Below are 26,360 nucleotides of genomic sequence, written 5' to 3'. Positions count from 1 at the left end.
TGGAGTATTATTTTATGATTAGACTTAAAAATTTGGTATTTAATGTTTAATTTGACTTAAGTGTTTAACTTTATTTATTTAATTGATATGATTTTAATAAAGATATGCACATTTATATAGATCTAGTTGATAAATTTTAGATTACAATTTTATTAAATAGTAATTTTGTCATGTTTTATGTTGTGACATATTTTTGTCATGTTTTATGTTTTATGTTGTTTAAACATATATGCAAATTATATTTGATGGACCCACTGCCACCGCCCCTCCCATACCCCCATCTCCTACCCCTCCATCTCCACCTCCACCTCCACCTCCACCTCCACCTCCACCCACACCTCCACCACCCATCATAGATGAGCTTTGTGAGACCATGAGGTTTAACCTCAATGACCTCATGCGTGATATAGAGGCTATCCAATGTGAGAGGCAACCCCCTCACCTACTATGTCTTGTAGATAGCATGCAAAGTGTGATTGACTACATCCATCATTTTGATTTAGACATTGATTCATTTAGATCATGGAGGGAAAGCATGCATGCCTTCTACTCTGACGACTTATCATACAAAGAGGTTTATAACCTGCATATAGGTAAAGGGAATTTTAAACATTATTTTGTAAACCCTAAGATGGGTGAAGCAATTAATGATAAGAAGCCTTGCATTTCCATTAGGTGGTGTACACATCCACATATAACAATGCATTTTTGAGAGTGGTGGTGGATGGTATTTGATCATCCACCACATGCTAACCATGAGGTGCCCATGTACTTCCTTAGGAATTTATGGGCTGAGTTTGAGTTGGGTTTGAAACCCAACTATTTTGATATGAAAGCATTTCAAGGGGTTGGTAGAGGGATGCCTCAGGATAGGCCTAGGGCAAAGCTAAGTGATAGAATGAGAAACTGCAGGTGAGCTGAGCCCCTTGTACCTCTTCTTGCACCTGTTGTGCCTGCTCCTCACCATCATCAAGAAGTTTCATCTACTTTTACCCATTTGAGTGCCCTTTCGAGAAATTTAGTACAACAATGGATGCAAACGGTACATGCTCCTCCACTTGGACATGTTTGTACTAGCTGTGGAGGCATATGCACAGGCCCCTAGAGTGATCTTGATGTAGCACAGAATGGCCATTATGCTGAGGGTGCAGATTTTGATGATGATGTATATATTGCCTATGTTGATGGTAGTGACAAGATAGATGTGTCATCATTTGTTGACCTCATGCAATAGGGAGAGCCTAGAGAGAGTCAAGAGCAACAAGTCAAATTTTAATTTTAATATAAATATAAAGTACACATAATTATTTACTTTCTACATACATGTGTAATTGTATTAACTATATTAATTTGTAATTTTGAAATAACAGAGGATGGATGATATTGTTTCTCCTAGGAGGCACTATAGTCTTTTTCTGAGACCTACAAATGTTGGCATCCCTTATACGGTATGCACTTTAAATTACACTGTAAAAATGTACATTCAAACTTGAATTTAATAACATGTCCTCATATGTTCTTTTTATCTAATTTTGTAGGGATTGTCTACACAAATTGATGTTAGTACAAGTCCTACTCTAATTACCACTGAGGCACAACCTCAAATACATGCGGTATGAACTTTTGACTGAAGACAAATAATTTGTATTATTTTTATGTATGTACATTATTATTAACTTATAATCTAAACAATTTTAACTCACATGTATATATATTTTATGTGTTTTGATTTTATGAATAGGATCCATATCATACTCATCCATACAGGCCTCGGTATAGTCTATTTTTGACTCCATCTTATGATTATCATGCTAACATACTTGTAGACACATCTGTGACATTGGCAACCACTCAGTTATGATATACATACACACACACATATATATACACACACATGTTAAATTTATCGTGTATAAAAAAATCTGTGTACAAATTATGTACTTTGTAATTATTCATGTATATTTAATTTTGACTAAATGTTTATGTATCCATAATTTTAAGACTATGCCACCACGAGTGTTGCTGAGAGCATAGCACTTAGCCAGATGGAGGTACCTACATTGTCATTTAAGGTCAGTATTGTGATTTATGTACATAATGTATAGTTCATTATGCTCTAAAATCAAATTTAAAAAATGTATGTATTGTAAATTATAGGACATCACCACTGCTGCATTTGGTAGTTTTGATAGTGCACCTCCTCCCATTACTGAGGGACACCCATCTCATGTGGTATTTATTTTATTATGTAGTGAATGTTTAATTTATTTGCAAGCTAGATTTTGAGACCAATTTCAATTAAGCATGCACATGACGAGACGTACCTCATGTTAAACAGGGTGATCCATCTACCTCACAAGGTGTTCAACATGACAAGACGGCTCATATTACACATGATGATCCATTTGAGTCCTCTTCACATGGAGTAAAGAGGACATTCGATCAGATAGATTAGATCTTGTTGGCACCTATAGATTGTGTTTTTATGATGTATATTATTTATGATGTATACACTTTGTGTTAGGACAGTTAAAATTTTATGTTAGACCATGTATTTTTTCACTTCATAGATCATGTTATGATGTATGTTAGACCATGTACTATTTTTTCACAACTTCTTATCATGCTTGTGTATGTAGTACATATTATTATGTTTCACCATGTTTTAAGTATATTCAAACCATTTTCTTTATTTTGACATATTTTATTCATGAGCATATGACACATTTTGTAAGTATATATGCAAGATGAAAATAAATTTAACTATCTATAGAGAATTATTGGATAAATATCACATCAAATTTATGCATTGAGATTCATACAAATAAAATTGACCTACTAGATTGAAAAATGTATTGATAACGCACCTAACAATGTATCATAAGTGATCTTAATGTGTTGTTTGGTAATGTAAGATTCATTATCACCTAATAAGACCTATTATGTGGTAGTAAACATATGAATACCTATCATAACCTATAACAAACATAATGACCTATTAGGACTCCTATGTCCCCTTAAGACACACATGTATGGATAATGTACCTAACAATGTATCATAAGTGATCTTAATGTGTTGTTTGGTAATGTAAGACTCATTATCACCTAATAAGACCTATTATGTAATAGTCAACATATGAATACCTATCATAAACTATAACAGACATAATGACCTATTAGGACTCCTATGTCCCCTTAAGACACACATGTATGGATAACATACCTAACAATGTATCATAAGTGATCTTATTGTGTTGTTTGGTAATGTAAGACTCATTATCACCTAATAATACCTATTATGTGGTAGTAAATATATGAATACCTATCATAACTTGTAACAGACATAATGACCTATTAGGACTCCTATGTCCTCTTAAGACACACATGTATGGATAACGTACCTAACCATATATCATAAGTGATCTTAATGTGTTGTTTGGTAATGTAAGACTCATTATCACCTAATAAGACCTATTATGTGGTAGTAAACATATGAATACCTATCATAACCTATAATAGACATAATGACCTATTAGGACTCCTATGTCCTCTTAAGACACACATGTATGGATAACGTACCTAACAATGTATCATAAATGATCTTAATGTGTTTTTTGGTAATGTAAGACTCATTATCACCTAATAATACCTATTATGTTGTAGTAAACATATGAATACCTATGTAAGACTCATTATCACCTAATAATACCTATTATGTGCTAGTAAACATATTAAGACTTATTAAAATGTATTGAAATTATTATGACCTATTAGGACTCCTATGTCACCTTAAGACACACATGTATGGATAACGTACCTAACAATGTATCATAATTGATCTTAATGTGTTGTTTGGTAATGTAAGACTCATTATCACCTAATAATACCTATTATGTGCTAGTAAACATATTAAGACTTATTAAAATGTATAGAAATTATTATGACCTATTAGAACTCTCATGTCCCCTTAAGACACACATGTATGGATAACATACCTAACAATGTATCATAAGTGATATTAATGTGTTGTTTGGTAATGTAGTTGTCATTATTACCTAATAAGACCTATTATGTGGTAGTAAACATATGAATACCTATCATAACCTATAATAGACATAATGACCTATTAAGACTCTTATGTCCCCTTAAGACACACATGTATGTATAATGTACCTAACAATGTATCATAAGTGATCTTAATGTGTTGTTTGGTAATGTAAGACTCATTATCACCTAATAATACCTATTATGTGCTACTCCTTAAAAAAAATATCCAACAAGTCACCTATTCTCAAAATAGGAATCTGTAAAACTATTTAGCACTTTACACTTCTAGCTTTGGTCACAAATAGAAATATGCATATATAGAGGAGAGTATATGAATGGTTTAGATCTGCATATGTGTACATATATAGGTATATATACTTATGGGAGATAGTTTGTATATATGTCTATATATAAGTATGTATATAGACATACATACATATATACATATATGGAAATATACATTTATATATGCATATATACATATATAAATCTCTATACATACATACATACATACATACATACATACATACATACATAAATATATATATAATTCTAGAAGTCAAACAACAATTTATGCTAAGGAGAATAATTAATTGTTGTTTGTCTCTATAATATATAAATTTAATCTAGCACTGAAAGAAGAGGACAAACAAATTGGCTTCAAGCAAGGCTATAAAGCAGTGATTGCCTACCACAACATAGATTCTAGTGGCCAAAGAAATGTAGAATATTTTGGTGCATGGGTTCACACAAAGATAAATAGGCCTAATCAATAATAACTAAAATTGAGAACTTCATGAGAAATAATCTATTTGATGTTAATTTCAAATGATGATACAATGTGCATGACATTTCACTACATCCTTCTACTCCCAACACAAATCCTACTCATGATTATGAAGGCTAATAGGACATTGTGACTATCATCGGCATTCTCCTATGGCTCTTGTGGTTCTAATCTTATAAAATGAAGCTTCCTCTTCTTTTTTTGAGCATAAGGCTGATGCGCCCCTGTAATAAGAAATATATGGGTTTAATTCTAAACATTTTTTTTAATGTTATAAGTATTTCATTAATCTAAAGAACATAATAGGGATTTTTCTTTACTTGATAGTGCTACATCATCTACCACATTTTGTTCAGCCCCAACCTCAATATGCTCAACACTAACATCACACTTCACTCCATTACCATGGCATTCTCCATACTCAAAAATTATAACATAAAGGTTACACCAATTACAATTTAAGATGCCAAATTTTATTAATAATTACATAATTAATTTTCAATAAAAATTGAATATGTAACTCTATCACTATGATGCACATCAGGGCCTTCATCATGTGTAGGATATATGCCTTCATAATCATGAGTAGGATCTATGCCAAGAGATTTGCATATTGGGCATGCCATGAACAAGATACTGAAATATTTTATCAATAGATATATGTTGCTTGAAGGGTATAAGGTGCACTATGTACCTATTGGGATTGTCATGGGCTTCCCATTGACCTCAAAGTTCTGTAGTCCATAGACCAAGAGGCAAAGAAAGAGCTCACACCATTGAAACTAAGAAAGAAAGCTGCTCAATTTGCCAAGAAAATTGTGTGTTTATATCTATATATATATATATATATTAAAGAAAATTCAATTGGCAAGTATAAAACTAAATCACACAACCTTTGCCAACATATTGATGCCTGTGCCAAAACAAGAGCTTTGGAATGAGCTATGGGCATGCATTAAAGCATAAAGAATTTTTGTCAGATGTTGTAGTCACAATTGCCATGGTAGACATGTTTAAATAATGGAAGCATAGACAAGGCATGTGAATTTTTTGACATAATTCACGAACAAGAAGAGCCTAAAAAAGAAGACCATCCATTGATATGTTAGCGATTATGAATAATGAACATTTAGAAGACACTAAGCAAAGTTTAGTGTCTGAAATTGATTACTAGAAAGGAATTTTATAAATATATCAGCATGCTTGCCTCAGTAGGACAATATTGCAAGTTCAATGAAACCTTGTTGGACCAACTCTTAGATTATGTTTCCATATAGTGTTTTGGATGGGATATTAAGGCTGCAAGGTTGAGTAGTTTAATAAGATCTGTCAATCTTGACTGTGTCAGCTTGATATATAGAGTACTATTATTAAATATTGATGAAATTTGTTTGTCGTAGGTAGGAAGGAATTAATTCTAGATTACAATGCTTTTGATGCCTACTTAAAACCATATAAGGCTTGCTTCAACCTGTAAACAAAATGTCCTTTGGAAGGTATCTCAAAGCCTTGAAGTTGAGTGGAATAAACCTCTTCATTACTATACTTATAAAACCACAAAAAAATAATTTAAAACATATGTTTGATAAATAGTTCAACCATGACAAACACTTAAAGACACAAGTAGTCTAATCATATCTGTCTATGATACTGGAGAAAATGTTTCATTATAATCAATACCTCCTATTGAGTGTGCCCTTTAGCTATCAATTTACTAGCTTTATTCCAGAAGCCATGGGAGTATGCATGTGACAATTGATGTCAGGCTTACTACTTATGTATTTAAGACAGATTGTAGAGGAAAGCCTATTAGCTAATCATGTTTACAAATTTGTGACTATATGATAACAGAGAATGCAAATGGCTTTCATTGTTAGATAAATATAAGCCTCCACTACATACTTGTGTAAAACTAGGAAAGAGTTGGTAGAATCCTGCCACAAGATATTACAAAGAGGCAGTACATTGGGTGATAAGTATTGTCATAGATGCATTAGCTATGAAAATTGTAGCATGCTTAAACATGTGTACAATAAGCACACATCCCTAGGGTTGTGGGTCATTCATTAGAATTTGACTTCTGGGGTGTGGCAACATAGAAAAAATTAGCTCAATGGTAAAAATCCATATTAAGATGATTAAAGCATTAAGATTTTGTCTATGATCCAAAATGTTGTAAACTAGTACAACATATAAATTTAAGCTTTTGTTATTCAAAGTGTGGACACAAATAAATGATTGCAGCTCCAAATTGGAAGAGGTATTTATTCCAACAACATTTAATTTCCAAAAGGTCATATAATATTGAATATTAAGTTGTGACTCCAAGTTCTACATAGTTGACTTCTAGTGAGGAGGTGGCTTCTAAATAAGTGGATGTCGAAGTTGACTCTTGATTTGTATAGGTGGTCTTTAGCATAGATACTTGAAAGGAACTGATATTTCAACTTTGCATCTCATTATTAATTTCAAAACTTTTGTACACAATTTTTAACAAAATGTCATTAGGATAATGCTTAAGTTATAAGTTATTATAAATAATACATTAACATAAAAATTTGGTAGTGTTAGTGTTATAATATATTATAATAATAAAGTGTTCTTAACATAGTTTTAAGTTTTAGCCTCAAGGAAAACAAAGATTGCTTGACAATAGCAAGAAACAACACAGATGACTTAGAAATAGTCTATCACAATGAAAAAAAAAAAATTCCCGTCATAACACTAGTAGTGCTCTACTATCTTGTTTTTGGTAATAGAGACCAACACAGACATCAATATGAACATGAGTTTTATACTGAACAAATGCAAGGTATGTACTGAACTCTAGCCAAAGCGCACTCAAATATTCAGACTTCCTTGGTATGTAGTGATTAATTATTTTTTATTGTTTGATTGTTTTCTAATTTATTAGAGGATTCATGTGCAGGAATATATATAATAAAATATGCAGGTTTCTATGCCAAACTAACTCCAATGTGGACAAATATCTAATAATTGGGATTTAAACTTAGCAAGAAGATAACTAAGATAATGAAGCAAATATATTGGCCTGATATTTATTTATTGTAGCACAAATAAATTCTTTACAAGCATGCACAAGTCTAAAACTAGCTCAAAGATTCAACAATTACATTGATAAGAATATGAAATATGATTCAACAATTACACTGATTAGAATATGAAATATGGAAACATTTTGTGTTGTCCAGTTATTGGTTGATGGACAAGACCAAAATACACCTATAGAGAGACCAAAATAGACCAAGCACATCAGGAGAAGTCTTATTTCTCCTCTTAATAACTTGCCCAACACAAATAAAGTGGGCAGAGCCAACGTTACATCTGCATCTTTCATACTTCTAACCTATGCAAAATACCTCATCACCTCCAAACATCTTGTGTCTTGTGGAGGGATGGCAGTGAATCCTCATAAGCTTAGAGCAATAGCAAAGCACCAAGTATGAAGAACACTCACTGACTAGATGTCAAAACTATAATGATGCAACTAACAGTCAAAAAAAGGTGTAAAAAGGGTGTATTTTGGCTTTTATCCTTGTTTTCTAAACATTCAAGTGGCTCCTGCTTTTTAGATCTTATTTTGAAGGAATTTTGACTGACATTGTTTCTTCATTTTGGGTAGGTGGACTACATCCTAGGTTTGAATCCCATGAAGATGTTGTACATGGTTGGTATGGATCAAAGTATCTAGAGAGAGTTCACCACATAGGCTCATCTCTGCCTTCAGTTGCTTAGCACCCACAGGCCATTTGGTGTTGCACATGCTTCCAAGCCCTGAATGGAAATTACCCCAATCCAAATCTTTTACTTGGAGCTGTTATGGGTGGCCCAAATTGCAATGATCACTTTTTTGATGATAGAAATTATTATGAATAGTCTGAACTTTGTACCTATATCAATGCTCCACTAGTTGGCTCTCTCACTTATTTGGCCCACTCCACTCACTCTTAAAACATACTACTTTTTCTCTATCAATATAAATATGGTAATAGAGTTGGGTTAGCTACTTTAAATATGATATATATGTTAGAATTCTTTAGAATAACTGAGAGGGGGGCAGGTGAATCAGTTATCCAAGGTTCAAATGTCCTATTAATACCTTTTTACTACTTTTAATGAATCCATACACTTTTCATCCATTCAAACTTAAATCAATCATATAAGCAAGTTACAATAAATCAATATGCAAAGATAAAACATCAACACATGACACAATGATTTATGTGGAAACCCAATTTGGGAAAAACCACCAGTAACATGCTACTTGATTCTCACTCTTCTGAAGTGATGCCTTGTTAAAAACCTGCCATGTTAAAAGCTTACAACACACTGTTAAATGTGACCTTGTTAGAGGATTTCACCAAACTGTTAGGAATGGGCCTGGTTAAAGGTCTTTAGAACATTCACTTGGAATGTCACCATGTTAAAGGATTTATCTTATGGCTATTAAACCAACCTAAGTCCATAGGATTTAAACTTACTATTACAATTTCTAGAAAGTAATGATAATGGTCTTTTGATCTAATATAACTTACAACATACTTTGCAGATTTCAGATCACACTTTCAGTTCAATCCTTATGCTTGGCTTCAATCACTCCAGCTTTGACTGCTTGTCTTCCTCTCAAGCTTCATCTCCTTGAGTCTTCTTACTCATTTTGACAATGCAATCATCCTTGTGGTCATTTATCCAAACAGAGTTCCTGTGCTTTCTTCTCCTTCGCAGCTTCTTCAATACTTCATGCTTTTATGCTTGACCACCTCTCTCTCTCTTTTTTATTAACTTATGTCTTCTTAAATAGAGATTTGATTTTCCATTTCCGCTCAATTCTCCCTCTCCAATTTTAGGGTTTCAAAATGGATTAGGTAGCATACAATGTATCTACCCCATATCTTGTTCTCTTCTAGAAACTTTGCTAGTTGTATCCTTAAAAAATGTTCTACATGGTATTCTGTGCCACCAGCTCATCATTCTTATCTTCCTTTTAATTCACAAATTTCTAGACAATAACCTTGTCGGCTTAGATCTGGCAAATCTTCAATTTCCAAAATAATGCAGCAACTCGGCATTATTGAGTTACTGGTGCTCGGCACCTCTATGTTACTCGACACCTATACCTTCTCAACACTTGGTTCTACTCGGCACTTGGTTCTGCTCGGCACTTGATAAACTCTGTGTCACTCAGCATCTGAAGTTTACTCGGTATTTGAAGTGTACTCGGCATCTGAAGTGTACTCGACATTTGAAGTGTACTCGGCATCTAAATTTTACTCGGCATTAACTAGGAATTTGCTCAGATCTTACTAGCTTGCTCGACTCCTTCTCTCTAATGAACTTAGTTGAGCTTTACAAAAGATTTAGCTAAAACCTTAAATCTTTGATATGTTTTAGTGTGCCCATTCTTTGTATCTTATAGTATGTCATCAAATACGCTTTTTCATCAATGGCTTAGCTAATCCTTGTACTTCATTGCAACATCATAACTTCAACCTTTCTCTAGGTGTTCTAGTTACATCTTATTGATTTCCTCCTCCTTGACAATCAACTAATTGATAGTATTTGGATCACTAAAGAAATTGTCATTCCTGCAAGTAGCAAGTTTGATATTAATGACAAAAAAATGATTGAGGACATTCTTTACCAATTCCATATATTATTCCAACAACTTTTCTTATGATCATTTCAATCATTTCCAAAACTCTCCCTCTTTGGCATTGATGGAAAACCAAACTGATCAATTAATAAACTTAGTTACCACCAAGATTGTATACGTTGTCTTGTTGCATTTTTACTACTGATCTCATATATCTCCCTCTTTCATATATATCTCCCTCTTTCTTTATATTGATCAGATTTCTGCATATTTCTCCCTCTTTGACATAAATGCCAAAGATGTAGCATCTTTATCATGCAAAATATAAGATTTGGCTTCTTGTTGATTTTCTCCCTCTGTCACCATGCTTGTGACTGATTTGGAGTTTCTGCTCCTGCTGTCATCCTTTGCATCAACTTGTTAATATTTCAATGATTTATTCTTGTTGATGCAGGACAGCTTCCTTGTTGCCTTAAACCGCTTGAGTTAGGGGTATTACCCCCAACTTTCCTCTAAGATATTCATAGGCATCCTTGGGCAATGGTTTGGTGAAGATATCTGTAGTTTGTTCCTTTGTGTGAATTTATTCCAACTTTACTTGTTTTTCTTCTACCAATTCTCTAACATAATGATACTTGATTGCAATATGCTTGGCTTTTGCATGCATCACTGGATTTTTGGATATGTTTATAGCACTTGTATTATCACAATACAATATCACAAGTTTTGTTACCTCTTCTTTCATTGCTTCCAATAAATGTGTGAGCCACACAATGTTTGTGCAATTGACTACGGCTGCCACATATTCTGACTTTGCAGTGGACTAGGATGTACATGTTTGTTTCTTACTAGTCTAGGTGACTAGCCTTTTGCCTAGAAATAATGCACCTCCACTTGTGCTTTTTCTATCATCAACGTTTCCTCCCCACTCTGCATTTGTAGATGCATTGAGCTCAAATTTTCCATTCTTTTTATAGTATCTAGACCAAAGTTATCAATTCCTTTAAGATATCTCATTATTCTTTTTACTACTATGAGATGATTTTCTTTAGGATTAGCAGAGAACCTAGCCACTATTCCAACTGCTAATGCTATGTTTGGTCTAATATGTACAACATATTGTAGTTTTCCAATCATGGATCTGTACATTGTTTGATTGACTTTAGCTGACTCATCATTTTAGGACAACTTATTTCTTGTTGCCATTGGTGTGCTGACTAGTTTGAATTCCTCCAATCCAAACATTTTAAGAATTTCTTTGATGTATTTTGATTGTGTAACAAATATTCCATTTTTGAGTTGATGTACTTGCAACCCAACAAAAAATTTGATTTCTCCAAACATAGACATCTCAAATTCATGTTTCATTTTGTCAGCAAAGCCTTTGCAAAGTACTTCCTTACCACCAAACACTATGTCATCCACAAAGATTTCAGATACAATAATGTCATTACCTTCTTCTTCTTTGATGTACATGTTTTTGTTATCATCAGTTCTTTTAAATCCAATTTGCACTAGATACTTGTGAAGTCTCTCATACCATGCTCTAGGTGCTTGTTTCAAACCATAGAGTGCTTTATGTAGCTTACATACCATATCCCTATTGTTTTCATCAACAAATCCTTATGGTTGTTCAATGTAGACTTCTTCTTCTAGTATACCATTTAAGAAAGTAGATTTTACATCCATCTAATAGACTTTAAAATCTTTGTAGGCAACATAAGAAAAAGTTCTTACTCCTTCCATTTTAGCAACAGGAGCAAATGTTTCTCCATAGTCTATTCCTTCTTCTTGAGCATATCCCTTGCATACTAGTCTAGCTTTGTTTCTGGTAATCTCACCAATCTCATCTAGTTTGTTTCTGAATGCCCATTTGGTGCCAATCACATTCTTGTCAGTTGGTCTGGGAACCAAACTCCAGGTTTTGTTTTTTCTTATTTGATCAATTTCTTCTTTCATAGCTTTATACTAGTCATCATCTTGTAATGCACGATATACTGTCTTGGGTTCAGATTTGCTGATTAGACATGATTCATGTCTTAGTCTATTCCTTTTCATTGGTCTTGCATCTTTGTCACCAATTATCTATTCAGCAAGGTGATGTCTTTTTACATATTTAGATAATCTTGGCTCTATCCTTGTTTCCATGTTTGATCTTTCAAATTCAAGATCACTATGCACTTCTTTGTTAGGTTGTTCTTCATCATGTGTACTATCTTTAGAATCAGATTGTCCATTTCCTTCATTCTGCAACTCGGCTTTTGAATGCAACTCGGCATTCACTAGTTGTGACTCAGCTGAAACTGATACTTGTTGTTGATTTTCAATTTGATTGACATCATCCTTATCATCAGTCATTCCTTCATAAGAATACACAAAGATTATGTACTCTTCCATTTTCTTTAGTACTTCAGCTTGAACTTCTGTGTGCTCATCAAAATTTACATTTGCACTTTCCACAATTTTGTTAGTGTTAGTATTCAAGCACTTATATGCCTTACTTCTAGTGGAATAACCAAGGAATATGCCTTCATCACTTTTTGCATCAAATTTTCCATTTCTAACAGCTTTAAGGATAAAGTATTTACAACCAAACACTTTGAAATGTTTTACATTGGGTGAGTAACCATACCATAATTCAAAAGGTGTTGTATTTTTACCTTTCTTGACTTGTACTCGGTTCAGTGTATGAATAGCTACACTTACAGCTTCTCTCCAGTATTTTAGAGCAACAATCTTTTCCATCATTAATGTTCTGGCACAGTAAATCACATATCTATTTCTTCTCTTAGCAATTCTATTCTATGGGGGAGTTCTAGGAGCTGACGTTTGTCTTTTGATTCATTTATCATTACAGAATATTTTGAATTCATTTGATGTAAATTCACCACCTCTATCTAATCTTAGGCATTTCAAGCTTTTTCTAGTTTTCTTTTCAACTCTAGCCACATACCACTTAAACATTTGAAAAGCATCAAATTTTTGTTTTAAGAACATAACAGTCATCATCCTAGAATAGTCATCAACAAATAGCATTATGTATTTATCTCCTCTATAGCTTTGTATTTCCATTGGACCACATAAGTCAGTGTGAACTAACTCAAGTATCTCTTTAGATGTATAGTTTTTGCTTTTGAAACTTGACTTTGTCATCTTTCCTAGCTGACATTGTTTGCACATGATATTATCATGCTTCTTCAATTTTGGTAATCCTCTGACTTTCTTCATTTTACTGATGTTGACTAGATTGTCAAAGTTGACATGACATAATCTCCTATGCCATAACCATTCATTATCAAATTTTGCAAATAAACAAGAAACATCATCCATATCAAGGTAAAACAAATTACTCTTTTTTTTATCTCCTTTTCCTATCAGTTTACCATCAGTATCATAGATTTTTACAGTTTTGTTTCCAAATTCCACTTTGCAACCTATATTGCCTAACTTTGAGACACTCAGTAAATTGTAGTTTAATCCTTCAACATAGTATGCATTGTCACATGAAATTTTTTCTGTGAGCTTAATGGAACCTTTTCCTTTTATTTGACAAGGAGCATCATTACCAAATCTTACACTATTTCCATCATACTAAGTAAAGTTAACAAACTTACTTTTGTCTCCTGTCATGTGATGTGAGCATCCACTATCTATGATCCATCTGTCCTTCTTGTTTATACATGTTACTAGTGTTGTGGGTTCTTCTTCATTAGATTGGTCCTTCATGGCCACATAAACAACTTCATCATCATTGTCATCAGAATTTTCTTCAACAATATAACACTTCTTACCTTTTTCTTTGTAATCTCTCTTGTCATCATCTCTTTTGTACTTGTATTTGTTGCCTTCCTTGGAATCATTTTTCTATGGACACCTTGCAGCAATATGGCCTACTTCATTGTAATTGAAACAAATGATAGGCATCTTACCTTTGAATTTTCCTTTGCCCCTGTGAAATCTTCTAGCAATTAATGCTTCCAATTGTTCCACATCTTCCTCATCAGTGCTACTGTCACTGGATACAGACTTCATTTTTCTTCCTTTCTTTGATTTCACCTGTTCAACATCTTTTAGTGATAACTTGGCCTTAAAAGTAGATTCAACATTTTTAGGTCTGTAGTTGTCAAAGTTAGATAACTCAAATGCAGTGAGTCTACCTATTATACCTTCAAAACTTAGATTATTTCCTTGTATACATCTTAGATCTTGTATTGCTGATACTCTAATAGCATAGATAGGGAGCAAGGTTCTTAAGAACTTACTATTAACAGTATCTTCATCCAGTTGATCACTCAAGCATCTTATTGCACTTACCACTTCCTTTATTCTTGCACCATACTGAGTAGCATTCTCATTTTTTTCCATTTTCATGTCATCAAACTTTCCTCCGAGACTTTCTCTTTTTTCTCTTTGTACATTCTGATCTGCTCCATAGATGTCTGATAGGACTTTCCACATTTTGAATGCAGTGTCACATCCTTTGATATCATCAAATTTAGCATAGCTGAGTGCAGAGGCAATTTCCAGCATTGTCTGATTGTGTTCTTGCTTTGTTTTCATGTCTTTTGCAGTAGGAGCACCTGTTGGATCTACATGTTTAGTGACAATTGAATTTTGGGCGTAATCTCCTATGGATCCAAGATGTAGCTTCATCAAACTTTTCCATGCAACAAATTTTTCTTTGTTGAGCTTGGGAACTTCTCTCTTTGGCATTTTGATCTTTTCTGCTTGTAGTCCCTTTAAACTGAATCAGCAGTCAAGCTCTGATACCAATTGTTAGAATTCTTTAGAATAACTGAGAGGGGGGGGCGGGAATCAGTTATCCAAGGTCCAAATGCCCTATTAATACCTTTTTACTACTTTTAATGAATCCATACACTTTTCATCCATCCAAACTTAAATCGGTCATATAAGCAAGTTACAGTAAATCAATATGCAAAGATAAAACATCAACACATGACACAATGATTTACATGGAAACCCAATTTGGAAAAAACCACCAGTAACATGCTACTTGATTCTCACTCTTCTGAAGTGATGCCCTGTTAAAAGCCTACCCTGTTAAAGGCTTACAACACACTGTTAAATGTGACCTTGTTAGAGGATTTCACCAAACTGTTAAGAATGGGCCTAGTTAAAGGTCTTTAGAAAATTCACTTGGAATGTCACCCTGTTAAAGGATTTATCTTATGGCTATTAAACCAACCTAAGTCCATAGGATTTAAACTTACTGTTACAATTGCTAGAAAGTAACGATAATGGTCTTTTGATCTGATATAACTTACAACATACTTTGCAGATTTTAGATCACACTTTTAGTTCAATCCGTATGCTTGGCTTCAATCACTCCAGCTCTGACTGCTTGTCTTCCTCACAAGCTTTGTCTTCTTGAGTCTTCTTACTCATTTTTCCAATGCAATCATCCTTGTGGTCATTTATCCAAATAGAGTTCCTATTCTTTCTTGTTCTTCACACCTTCTTCAGTACTTCATGCTTTTATGCTTTACCACCTCTCTCTCTCTTTTTTATTAACTTATGTCTTCTTCAATAGAGATCTAATTTGCCTTTGCCACTCAATTCTCCCTGTTCAATTTTAGGGTTTCAAAATGGATTAGGTAGGATATAATGTATCTACCCCATATCTTGTTCTCTTCTAGAAACTTTGCTAGTTGTATCCTTAAAAAATGTTCTACATGGTATTCTGTGCCACCAGCTCATCATTCTTATCTTCCTTTTAATTCACAAATTTCTAGACAACAAACTTGTCAGCTTAGATCTAGCAAATCTTTGATTTCCAAAATAATGCAGCAACTCGACATTATTGAGTTACTGGTGCTCGGCACCTCTGTGTTACTCGGAACCTATACCTACTTGGCACTTGGTTCTACTCGGCACTTGGTTCTGCTCGGCACTTGATAAACTCTGTGTCACTAGGCATCTAAAGTTAACTTAGCATCTGAAGTGTACTCGACATCTGAAGTGTACTCGGCATCTGAAGTGAACTCGGCATTAACTAGGAATTTGCTCAGCTCTTACTAGCTTGCTCGGCTCCTTCTCTCTAATGAACTTAGTTGAGCTTTACAAAAGACTTAGCTAAAACCTTAAATCTTTGATATGTTTCAGTGTGCTCATTCTTTGTATCTTATAGTATGTCATCAAATACACTTTTTCATCAATGGCTTAGCTAATCCTTGTACTTCATTACAAAATCATAACTTCAACCTTTCTCTAGGTGTTCTAGTTACATCTTATTGATTGCCTCCTCCTTGACAATCAACTAATTGATAGTATTTGGATCACTAAAGCAATTGTCATTCCTGCAAGTAACAAGTTTGACATCAATGACAAAACAATGATTGAGGACATTCTTTACCAGTTTCATATATTATTCCAACAACTTTTCTTATGATCATTTCAATTATTTCCAACAATATAGACTCTTGAGAGTGTATTAAGTAAGAGTATGTTTAGCTTATTATGAGGATGGCTCAAAGTAGGAGATTTAGTCCCCCACTGCTTTAACAAATAGATAATGATGTTTTTGAAGCATGATAAAAGGCTTTTAAGATCACTCTATCATTTTTTCCTAAGTTTTTAATGTTGGCTCTTCCCTCTTTGAAAATATTATGAATAACAAAGGCTCTTTCTAAATGATATTCCATTTATTGCCAATCTGAGTATGTTGTGAGTGTGTTAGTGGTGAGAGGTCACAACTGTGATTGAGTATAAATTTTGAAGGAATCAATATTTTTCTCTCTTTCCTATTAAAAGGTCTAAAATTTGACGTTTAATAACTGATTAAAGATCTAAAATTTGACATTTACTAACTGAGTCTACCAAAGACTATGTCTCTGAATAGATATATTCATTCACAAAGAAGAAGTTATAGACCTTAGTTTTCCAAATGCTCTTGATTTTATAACTTCCATTAACAGTGAAGTCTAGGTAATGCTTCATCGAAATAGGACTCAAAACTACAAGAAATGGCTCAAAATACTTTTGTTTAAAATGTCAGGCTTTCACTGTCCCATATGAGAGTAGATAAATCAAATGGATGTTTCCCTAAAGTGACATCTCTAGTTTGAATGGATATGTCTAGTTTGGAAATATTGTGGAAACACTTCTCTTTAACACATTTTTTCAAACACTTGGTGTGCACCCTTAAATTCCCTACATTTTGCACCCTTAAATCATAGCAGCTCATTAAATTGTGCACTCAACAATAATATCTAAGGACAAGATATGATGAAAAAGAAATAGACATACAAATGCTCTAAGATTTTAAGGCTATTAGGTTCTCTCTAGATATTAGCTTGAAATGTAAATGGAAAATGTGAGAGCATTCACCTCTTATCACCAGAAATGACAGGGAGGGGATGCTAATTTAGTAGGGCCTAAATGAACCAAACACATTACAAATTGGAATTGTTCCCCTTTTCATTGATTGGTTTGGAACACACATAAAATTGATGATAAAGAGACGGATACCTCCAATGTGTATGCTGGCAATGATCGTAGAGATAGAATTGAATTGTGGAAATGGATGTTTCAATTAAATAGAATTCCATAGATTATTGACAGTGAGTCTAACATGGTTGAGGATCCTTAAGACAATATTGGAGGTGACAAGTTTGAATGGAAAGGGTTTGAAATGCTCTTTTGGTACAATACAATTAATAAGCATAAACTTTTTGACCCCTTAGCTGGTTCCAAGTATAGTTATAAAGGCATTTTGGCATACCTGGTATAGTTTTATAAAATGGAAATAGGAGAACTTAAGAGATTTTATGTTCATAGGGATTTTTTTAGTTTTAGGAAGGATGAAAAAAGTGTTAGTGTTCAAGTTAGCCCCTATACCCTATTGAATCCCCACCCTATTATTGCTGATATTTATTCAAATTGGTAGGGCTTGTTTGGAGAAGGGGGGAAAGATGCATTAGTTTTGAAACTTACCCAACTAAAATATGAAGATGTTAATACTACTGTTAATATTATCAGATGGCTTAATGAAGTGGTGGTGAAGTACCAACTTTATATTAAGAGATGATCCAAGAACATCAATAGCTTCTAAACCCTTTTTTAGGTAGTGCATGACCTCATTTGGTATATTTACTTTGATGGGTTGAGGTGATGAATGGGTTATGAAGTGGGAGTTATTTTGATATCCCTTGAAGGAAAATTAATTCCTTGTTCCTTTTACCTAGAATTCCACTAGACAAATTATATCATTGAGTACAAAGCCCTAATTATGTGGGTACATGTCATGATTCCTATAGATATTAAAAGCCTTCGCATACATAGAAATTGTATGTTGATAATGAATCCAATAACAAAAATGTATAAGGGGAAGAAATCTAGGTTGTCTTAGTATATAAAATGAGCATTGATCTTAATCAATTCTATTACTACACCATAGATAGTATTTCAAGTAGAAAAAATTGGTATGCGGATGCAAAGGCTAGTATAGCCTCTTTGGTCTGACCCAAAATCATCACCAATGCATATCAATTTGTGCTACAAGTGTTGAGATCTCATGTAGTATCCTAATTTCCAAGCCTTGGTGATCCCATTTGTGTAAATGTAGACTTAGAAGAATGGTTTGTTGGCATCAATGGGTATCTGAAGAGAAAAAATTCCCTGATAGAGTTGATGAAAATTCTTATATTAGAATAAGAAAACTCTTTGGTTGCTATCTTGTCTTTTCAAATGTCTTGTATCAGAGATCCTATAATGGTCTTCTCCAATGATACTTAACCAAGGGTGAGATACCACTCATTTTTTGAGAGGCTCATTCAGGCCCCTCTAGAGGACATATAGGTGGTAAGGCCCTAGTTCAAAAGCTAATTGATGTGCAATACTATTAGAAGATGATGGAGAAAGACCCCTTTTCATTTATCAAGAGTACTTAGAATGCCAACAACATAGAACTTTGATTTAAGCTCTCGAATAGGCTCACAAAGCTCAAAACTCTCCATGGCCCTTCTAGACATGTGGTTTAGATATAATTGGAAAAATATCTCTACCACTATTTAAAGGCTATATTTTTATCATCACAACCTCATAGTATTTTAGTAAGTGGGTGGAAGGGAGCCCATTAAGGTCTACCATTATTGAAATGATCTATCAATTCCTACTAGAAAATATATAATTTTATTTTGGTTTATCTTCCACTATTGTCTCAAATAATGGGACATATTTTTAAAATGAGGTAAAATAGTTATAGAAATATTGTGTCCTACATCACTTCTCTATACCTTATTATTTTCAATCCAACAGTTAGGTAGAAGTCTCTCACAAGACCATTGAGAAAATAATGCAAAAAATTGTAACTAAGAATGGGAGAGATTGGTATACAAAATTAACCTATGCTTTTTTGGCTTATTGCACTAGTGTCTCTATAGATACATGATCTACTCCTAATGGCCTAGTATATAGAGCTGATGCTATCATGCCCCTAAACTAGAGATTCCATCATTATGTGTCTCCCTTAAAGGAGTGATCGGTGATAACACTAATAGTTTGAATCATTTGCATGAGTTAAAAATGTTGGATGAACATACTCTATGCCTTTGAGCTTATTAGAAAGCACTCTCTAGGCAATATAATCAAAATTTTCTTTCTCATAACTTTACAGTAGGTAATCTCATTCTTTGCAAATCCAAATGAATGTAAACGTGTTGACTAGTCAAAGAAGGAAATTCAACCCAACTAGTTGGGGCCATATGTTTTCACCTTTTGCTTATAGGAATGGAGCCTACAAGTTAGCCCCCATGGACAATACACCTCTTAAGGAACTCATGAATGTGGTATATTGATGATGGTGTTATGCCTAAATGTGTCATGCAGTATGAATCCAAGTATTCCCCATGACATATTGTCATCAACATGAGTGTTTATCTTTGTGGTAACAACCATGTTTGTGATATGTGTGTCATGTATGGTGTGACTACAACTATACAATGTACGTAAAGAAAGCCAAGATAAGAGAAGAATGGAATCTGAACTCCAAAATCCTATATAATGCAAGAGTGCGTGTAGAGTAACTTGGTCAATATTGCTACTAAACAAGAGTCTGCGGCCCAGTCTAAAGACTCCTTGTGGAGATTGCAATATTTCAAGAATCAAGGTGTCAAAACTAGAGCCAGACTTAATTGGATCAGCCATGGTAATAAGGGTGCTAGATACTTCTTCCAGATCCTCAAATCCAAAGAAGCTAGAGAGAGGATTGAGTCTATTTGGAATAAAGGGAAAGAACTTAACTCCCAAGATGAAATTCTTCTAGCCTTTGCACATTAATATAAGAAACTCTTCATTTCTGAAGATGTTGGATAGGAAATGGAAAATGCTAGGACAAAACTCAATGGAATCATTCCTAAAAAGGTACCTACTGAAGAAACAACTATGCTTGACAAACCTATATAACTATGGATGAAAATAATGCTATTTAGAATTTGAGTAATGAAAAGGCCCCTGGGCTGAATGGAATCCTAGTGGAGCTCTATGAAAATAGTATTAGTTGGATGGGCAATGAATTCCTCTAGATTTATACTAGGATAGCTCACAATATCATATCTTCTATCTCAAATTTTGACCAAATTTGGCACCGTAAAGTTGAAATAGAAACCCTAACCTACTATGTCCCAAGGCCAAGGTTTAGTGTACTCCTATCCACCATGACATTTGCACTAAAGCTATCAAACCCTATTGGCACGTAGTCTTGGCCACAAAATACACATAGGTTCAAAACACATAAGATTTCAAAAGAAAAGAAAAATACCAAAATACGAGATTCAAATATGAGATTCAAACATTTATTTACTTTTCCTCCACCAACATAGGCCATATTCAAGACTTAGTTAGGAAAATGTTGCTTGCAGTGTAGGAAATAAGTGTAGAAGTCTTTTGATCTCAGCGTAACAATGAAATTAGGGCACAAAAAAGAGCATTTTTTTATTTTGACATAATGAAGCCCATGTTGGTCAAAATTTTGACCAACATGGGCATGTATTTTAAAAAAAGATATGTTTTGTTACATATTCTGAGCAATTTGACCCCATTTTATTAGATGGTAAAAAAATTTGGTCTAAAAATGGAGTCAAATGTAGTAGTGAATGGTGGTGGTACTAGTGAGACACTTCCGCTATGTGTGGAAAGAAGCTCAATGATGAAAGGTGTCTCTAAAACTTGTTCAAGTGTCCCTATGTCAATATTGATGGTGGCTCCTTCCAAAACTATTGAGAAGGAGTGTAGATCAAGAAAGGATGCATATAGAACTTGTCTCAAGAAACCAACAATCTTCTCAAATGACAAAGAGACCTCCTAAAGATGTTATACATAAGTATCCACAATAACATCAGCCTATAAAGACTAATCATGTAGAAAATGGACATGAGGGTCAGAGTGAGCTCTCACAACAACTATAGAAGGATTGTCCTCATCAAAGAGAAGTAGCATATCATCAAAGAAGTCTCCCAAGTATGCTATGTGTGAATCCATGGATAAACTTGAAATGTCTGCCAAGAAGTCATCCATTAATGTAGGAACTAGAAGACAAAGTGTACTCTAGTATGCTAGATCAATCATTGTGGCAATTGAGGAAGTATTGAACTCAAAGAGAAGATGAATATCATCAAGGATGTATCCCACATCTTCAATGTGAGAGTCCACAAACAACTGTGTAATGTCTAGAATGAAGTCATCGCATGAAGGTAAAGTAGGAAGACATGAAGTGTCCCGCTACACTGAATCTGCAGCATCTGTGGCTACAATATGATCAGTAAGAGCAATAGGAGGATATGGAGGTGTGATCTTATCTAGAGTTGAAGAAACCATAGCTGGAGTGATTGGATATAGAATTTCCTCTAGAGATGGAGGAACACATGGATCTCCATATGCTTCCCAAATAGACATCCAAATATCATAAGGAAAACTTAACATTCCAAGAGGATAAAAAGATTCCTTACTTATACTACTATACAAAAAGCAATGAAGGTACACAAGTTGTGTCCAATTAAAATGTGGTGGCAATTAATAGAGATAAGGAAGCAATTCTTGATGATCTCTTAGATGATCAAGTATCAAAGTAATCCATTTGTGATAGTTCCTTGTTGTCAATTGTGGTCTAATACTAGACTAACATATCTAACAAGACTCCATGAGATCAATCAATGAACCTCCCAAAATTTAAAAGAAATGAATCAAAGAAATCCCCCCCAATGTATGATTCAAGCACTTTATAGGTAGTGCATGTACAATAGTCAATTTAGGGCCTATTTCTAAAAGTAGTACTTCTATCCACATAACCTATAATATGATTACAGATCTAGAAAGTAGACAAAAAAATGCACCTTCAAAAAAATGGAACCTAATTTGGAGTCTACATGAGCCCGTACTAAGCATTTTAAGTGGCAAAAATTGAGATTTGTGAATTGCAAAAAAATTTAGGAACAAAGATCTCAAACCACCTGCACCAATGTGTAGATCATGAAATTCTACCCCAACATAAAAAAAATTGCTCGCAAAAAGGAGTCCATATAAGGGAGATATCACTCTTTGAAAATCATTGTTACTGTTATTTTTTAAAAATCACTGTCATCCTGCCTCCAAAAATCAAATGGCTCTAGATTTTGCTTTAGATGTCCAATTTGGATGAAATAAAATCTTATTTGGGAATTTTTTGACCTTCTAAATGTGATGCAAATATCTGACTTGCACTAGCAAACACCAATATTTACCTACAAAAAATATCTTCTATGGCCTGATGGCCAAAAATTTTCTGGAAAATAATGCAGATCCAAAAAAAATAGCAGAGATGCAAATGAAAAAAATGCAGATTTGAAAATTAAATGTACAGATCTAAAATGATCATACCAATTTTGCAAATCATTCCTTTGGGTGCCAATCATACAAAAAGCTTAAAGGAACATGTACAAGAATTCAAAGAGGTATTTGTCAAAGCCAAAGATCCATCCAGTTCATATGTACTATTAGAAGAACAATTCCTTAAAGAATTAGATTGAATATTAAAGTCACTAATTGTATTTGATTCATCTTACTCGAATAAAGTACTTTAGGTAAGAACTTGATCATCAGAAAGGTAAAGATGATGATAGAGAGTGAGTTAAGGTTTGTGGGGATAGTTTGAGGTATGACATGATGTTGTTAAGTCATGGTTAAGAGCACAAATCATTTTGAATTCATATGTGAGCGTGTGAAAGAAACCTAGTTACCTAGTAATCAAAAAATATTTTTTTGTGATTACGTACTTGCGCAATTAATGTAGACATTGATTGGAAAGAATTGAAAGATTATAATCAATTTTTTGAGTGCCATTTGAGTGTAAGAGATTAAGAAGTACATTGGAGAAAATTTGAGGTGAAGTTAAAATATTTTTTTGTGTACAAGAAAGTAGAAGCCCTAGTTACTTAGAAATTGGGTATTTTGTTAGGAATAAGGTGTCTCAACCTTGGATAATTCCTATTCTTATTATTCATTTTGTAAATATATTTTTTGCATATAATGTAATTAAGTGTGAGTGTACATCTCTAGTTGGCATGTTGATGTATCATTCTACTTGCATATGTTGACATCTTGAATTGTGTGTAAGGAGATCATCATTAAAATGGCTATGACAGATTCCTATGACACATAAGAGCTATATTTGGAAGATGCCCTAAAAATGAAAAGTGCATTATATAAGAACTTTGAGGGCTATAGATAATGAGAGAGAGTGTAGTGTATTGTTGGTTGCTACTGGATAACTCTTCTGTGTCCTGAAAGAGCTTGCATTATAAGTGTGTTGTAACCTTTGATTTATAGATAATACATTGTGTAGGATTTGGAGGGGTGGGGTTTTTTTTACCAAAAGGTTTTTCCCCACCAGCATATCTTTGTGTTTATGTGTTATTATTTCTCTATCTATTTTCTATATTAATGGTTGATTGCAATATTGTTTTTCCACCGAAAGTGAATCTATAATTGTAAGGATTTTAAAAGAATTTGCACAATGCTTTCCTTAAGAGATTAGTGTATGAAGTTATTTCTGCACCTAAGTTTCCTTACATATTTATCACAAGTGAAGTCATATTTTGGAAGTGTTAATATATACAATGGAAACTCCAAAAAATAGTGATGTGAGTGAGTTTCCTCAATACAAGTTGAAGAAGCATCCTTATGTGTCATTAGAAGATGATCCCTTAGGAGCATTCTCTCAAGTGTCGCATAAGGTGTTACATGTAGAAGACATAAGATTTTATATTCATTGAAAATTGGGAGTGTTGGAGATAATGACATCCACAAGGATTTAGACCTATTATGAAATAGTGACCTAAGTCTTAAACAAGGGTTTTAACATTTGAGTGGTGTAAACATTGTAAAGCATATGTTCTACACAGACTTTTATAATCACAAGTGGCATAGGATAATTCTGAGTAAAATTCATGAAGGAATGTTTTTGGTAGGAGATATCCCTATGATGATCAATAAAAACATGATCCATAAGCTTATTGGACTAATTAATGAAGGTTGTAACCTCGTTAATGAGAAAAATCTAAAGAAGCTAGTAGAGACAAATCTAAAAAAAAAATCTAATGGTAGGAACATGAGGATTGATCTAATAAGTAAAATGTATGTCAAAGTATTCAGTAAAATCATTGGATATAAAATAAATCTTAGTTCTAGAGTAAATTATGTGCCTGCTAGATTCATCTATGCATCCTATCCGATGATAGTCAAGAAAGAGAAGGTGAATATGTGTGAAGTTATGAAGCAACAATTTTTGGACAACGTTGAGAAGTTAAAAGGACAAAGAATGTGGTGTTTATATTTGAGTCCTTATTGACATGCCTATTCTTTCAAGCAATTAGAAATTTTCCTATTATGCTAGACAAACAATAGGATTGTGACAAATTTACAATGAGCATAATAACTCATTACTACAAAAAATAGTCTAAAGAGAAAATTATATATGATATAATGAGAATGATAAATATATTTCAGTCTATGATGATACAAATATTTTGAATTACACTTTCCTTGGTTGAGAAATACAAGAATGACATTTGTTTTATGGTAGAAATTGATCTCACATGTGTAGAAGCAATGGAACCAAGAGTGAGATTTATTTACTTTATGGGTTATGAAATGAGTGAATTATTAATTGAAGGTTATGCAAGGATATTCTTGGAATCAGACAAAGATATGGAATGCCCTAAATAGGGGACATTAGAAGAAAAGTCAAGAAAATTCATATAACATATCATGGTAAAGAGATAAAGAAGAAGATTGAAAAGAAAATTGATACAATATTAAGAGAATCAGGAATGACAAGAGAAGAGTACAAATAAGAAATGGACATAACCTTGGAAATGAAGCCCAATGGTCAAAAAAAGGTTTTGATGGATAAATCATTAGCAGTTGAAGGAGTAATAGTAGTAGATCCATTAGTAAGTGTTCCTTATGTCATAGTATCTGATGCAGGAGCATCTAGAGGTATAAGGGCAATCCTATGTCACCCAAAAAAAAGTACTTAGACTTAGTTTCTATTTCATGTGTTTTCATTTTTGGACACCCATTTGGGTCAAATAAAGGTTCCAACTCTCACAGTTCCACTATCAGTGAGCTAGTAAATCTCGAAAAAATAGGAGTATGTAATTGGGCCATCATTTTGGTAAACTAGAAGGTGTGAATTGGCTAGATGAATGTAATTGTGATTTAGAGCATTCTAGAAAAAGAATCAGGTCAAAATGCCCCATGATTTGAAAGTTATTGCAGTTTTTTGAGTTTTGGAGACCTCCTAAGAATGCTTCAAAGTCAAGTTAGGGGCATTAAATGACCTCAAAAAGGGCCAAAAATGGGGGATGAGCAAAGCTGGTCCATAGGGCTATAGAGTGCTTTGAGATCTTTCTGGAAATG

Source organism: Cupressus sempervirens, chromosome 6 (assembly GCF_028749045.1).
Source record: "Cupressus sempervirens isolate cs-2001-9-10 chromosome 6, ASM2874904v1, whole genome shotgun sequence".
Lineage (NCBI taxonomy): Eukaryota > Viridiplantae > Streptophyta > Pinopsida > Cupressales > Cupressaceae > Cupressus > Cupressus sempervirens.
Note: the sequence above shows the minus strand (reverse complement) of the source record.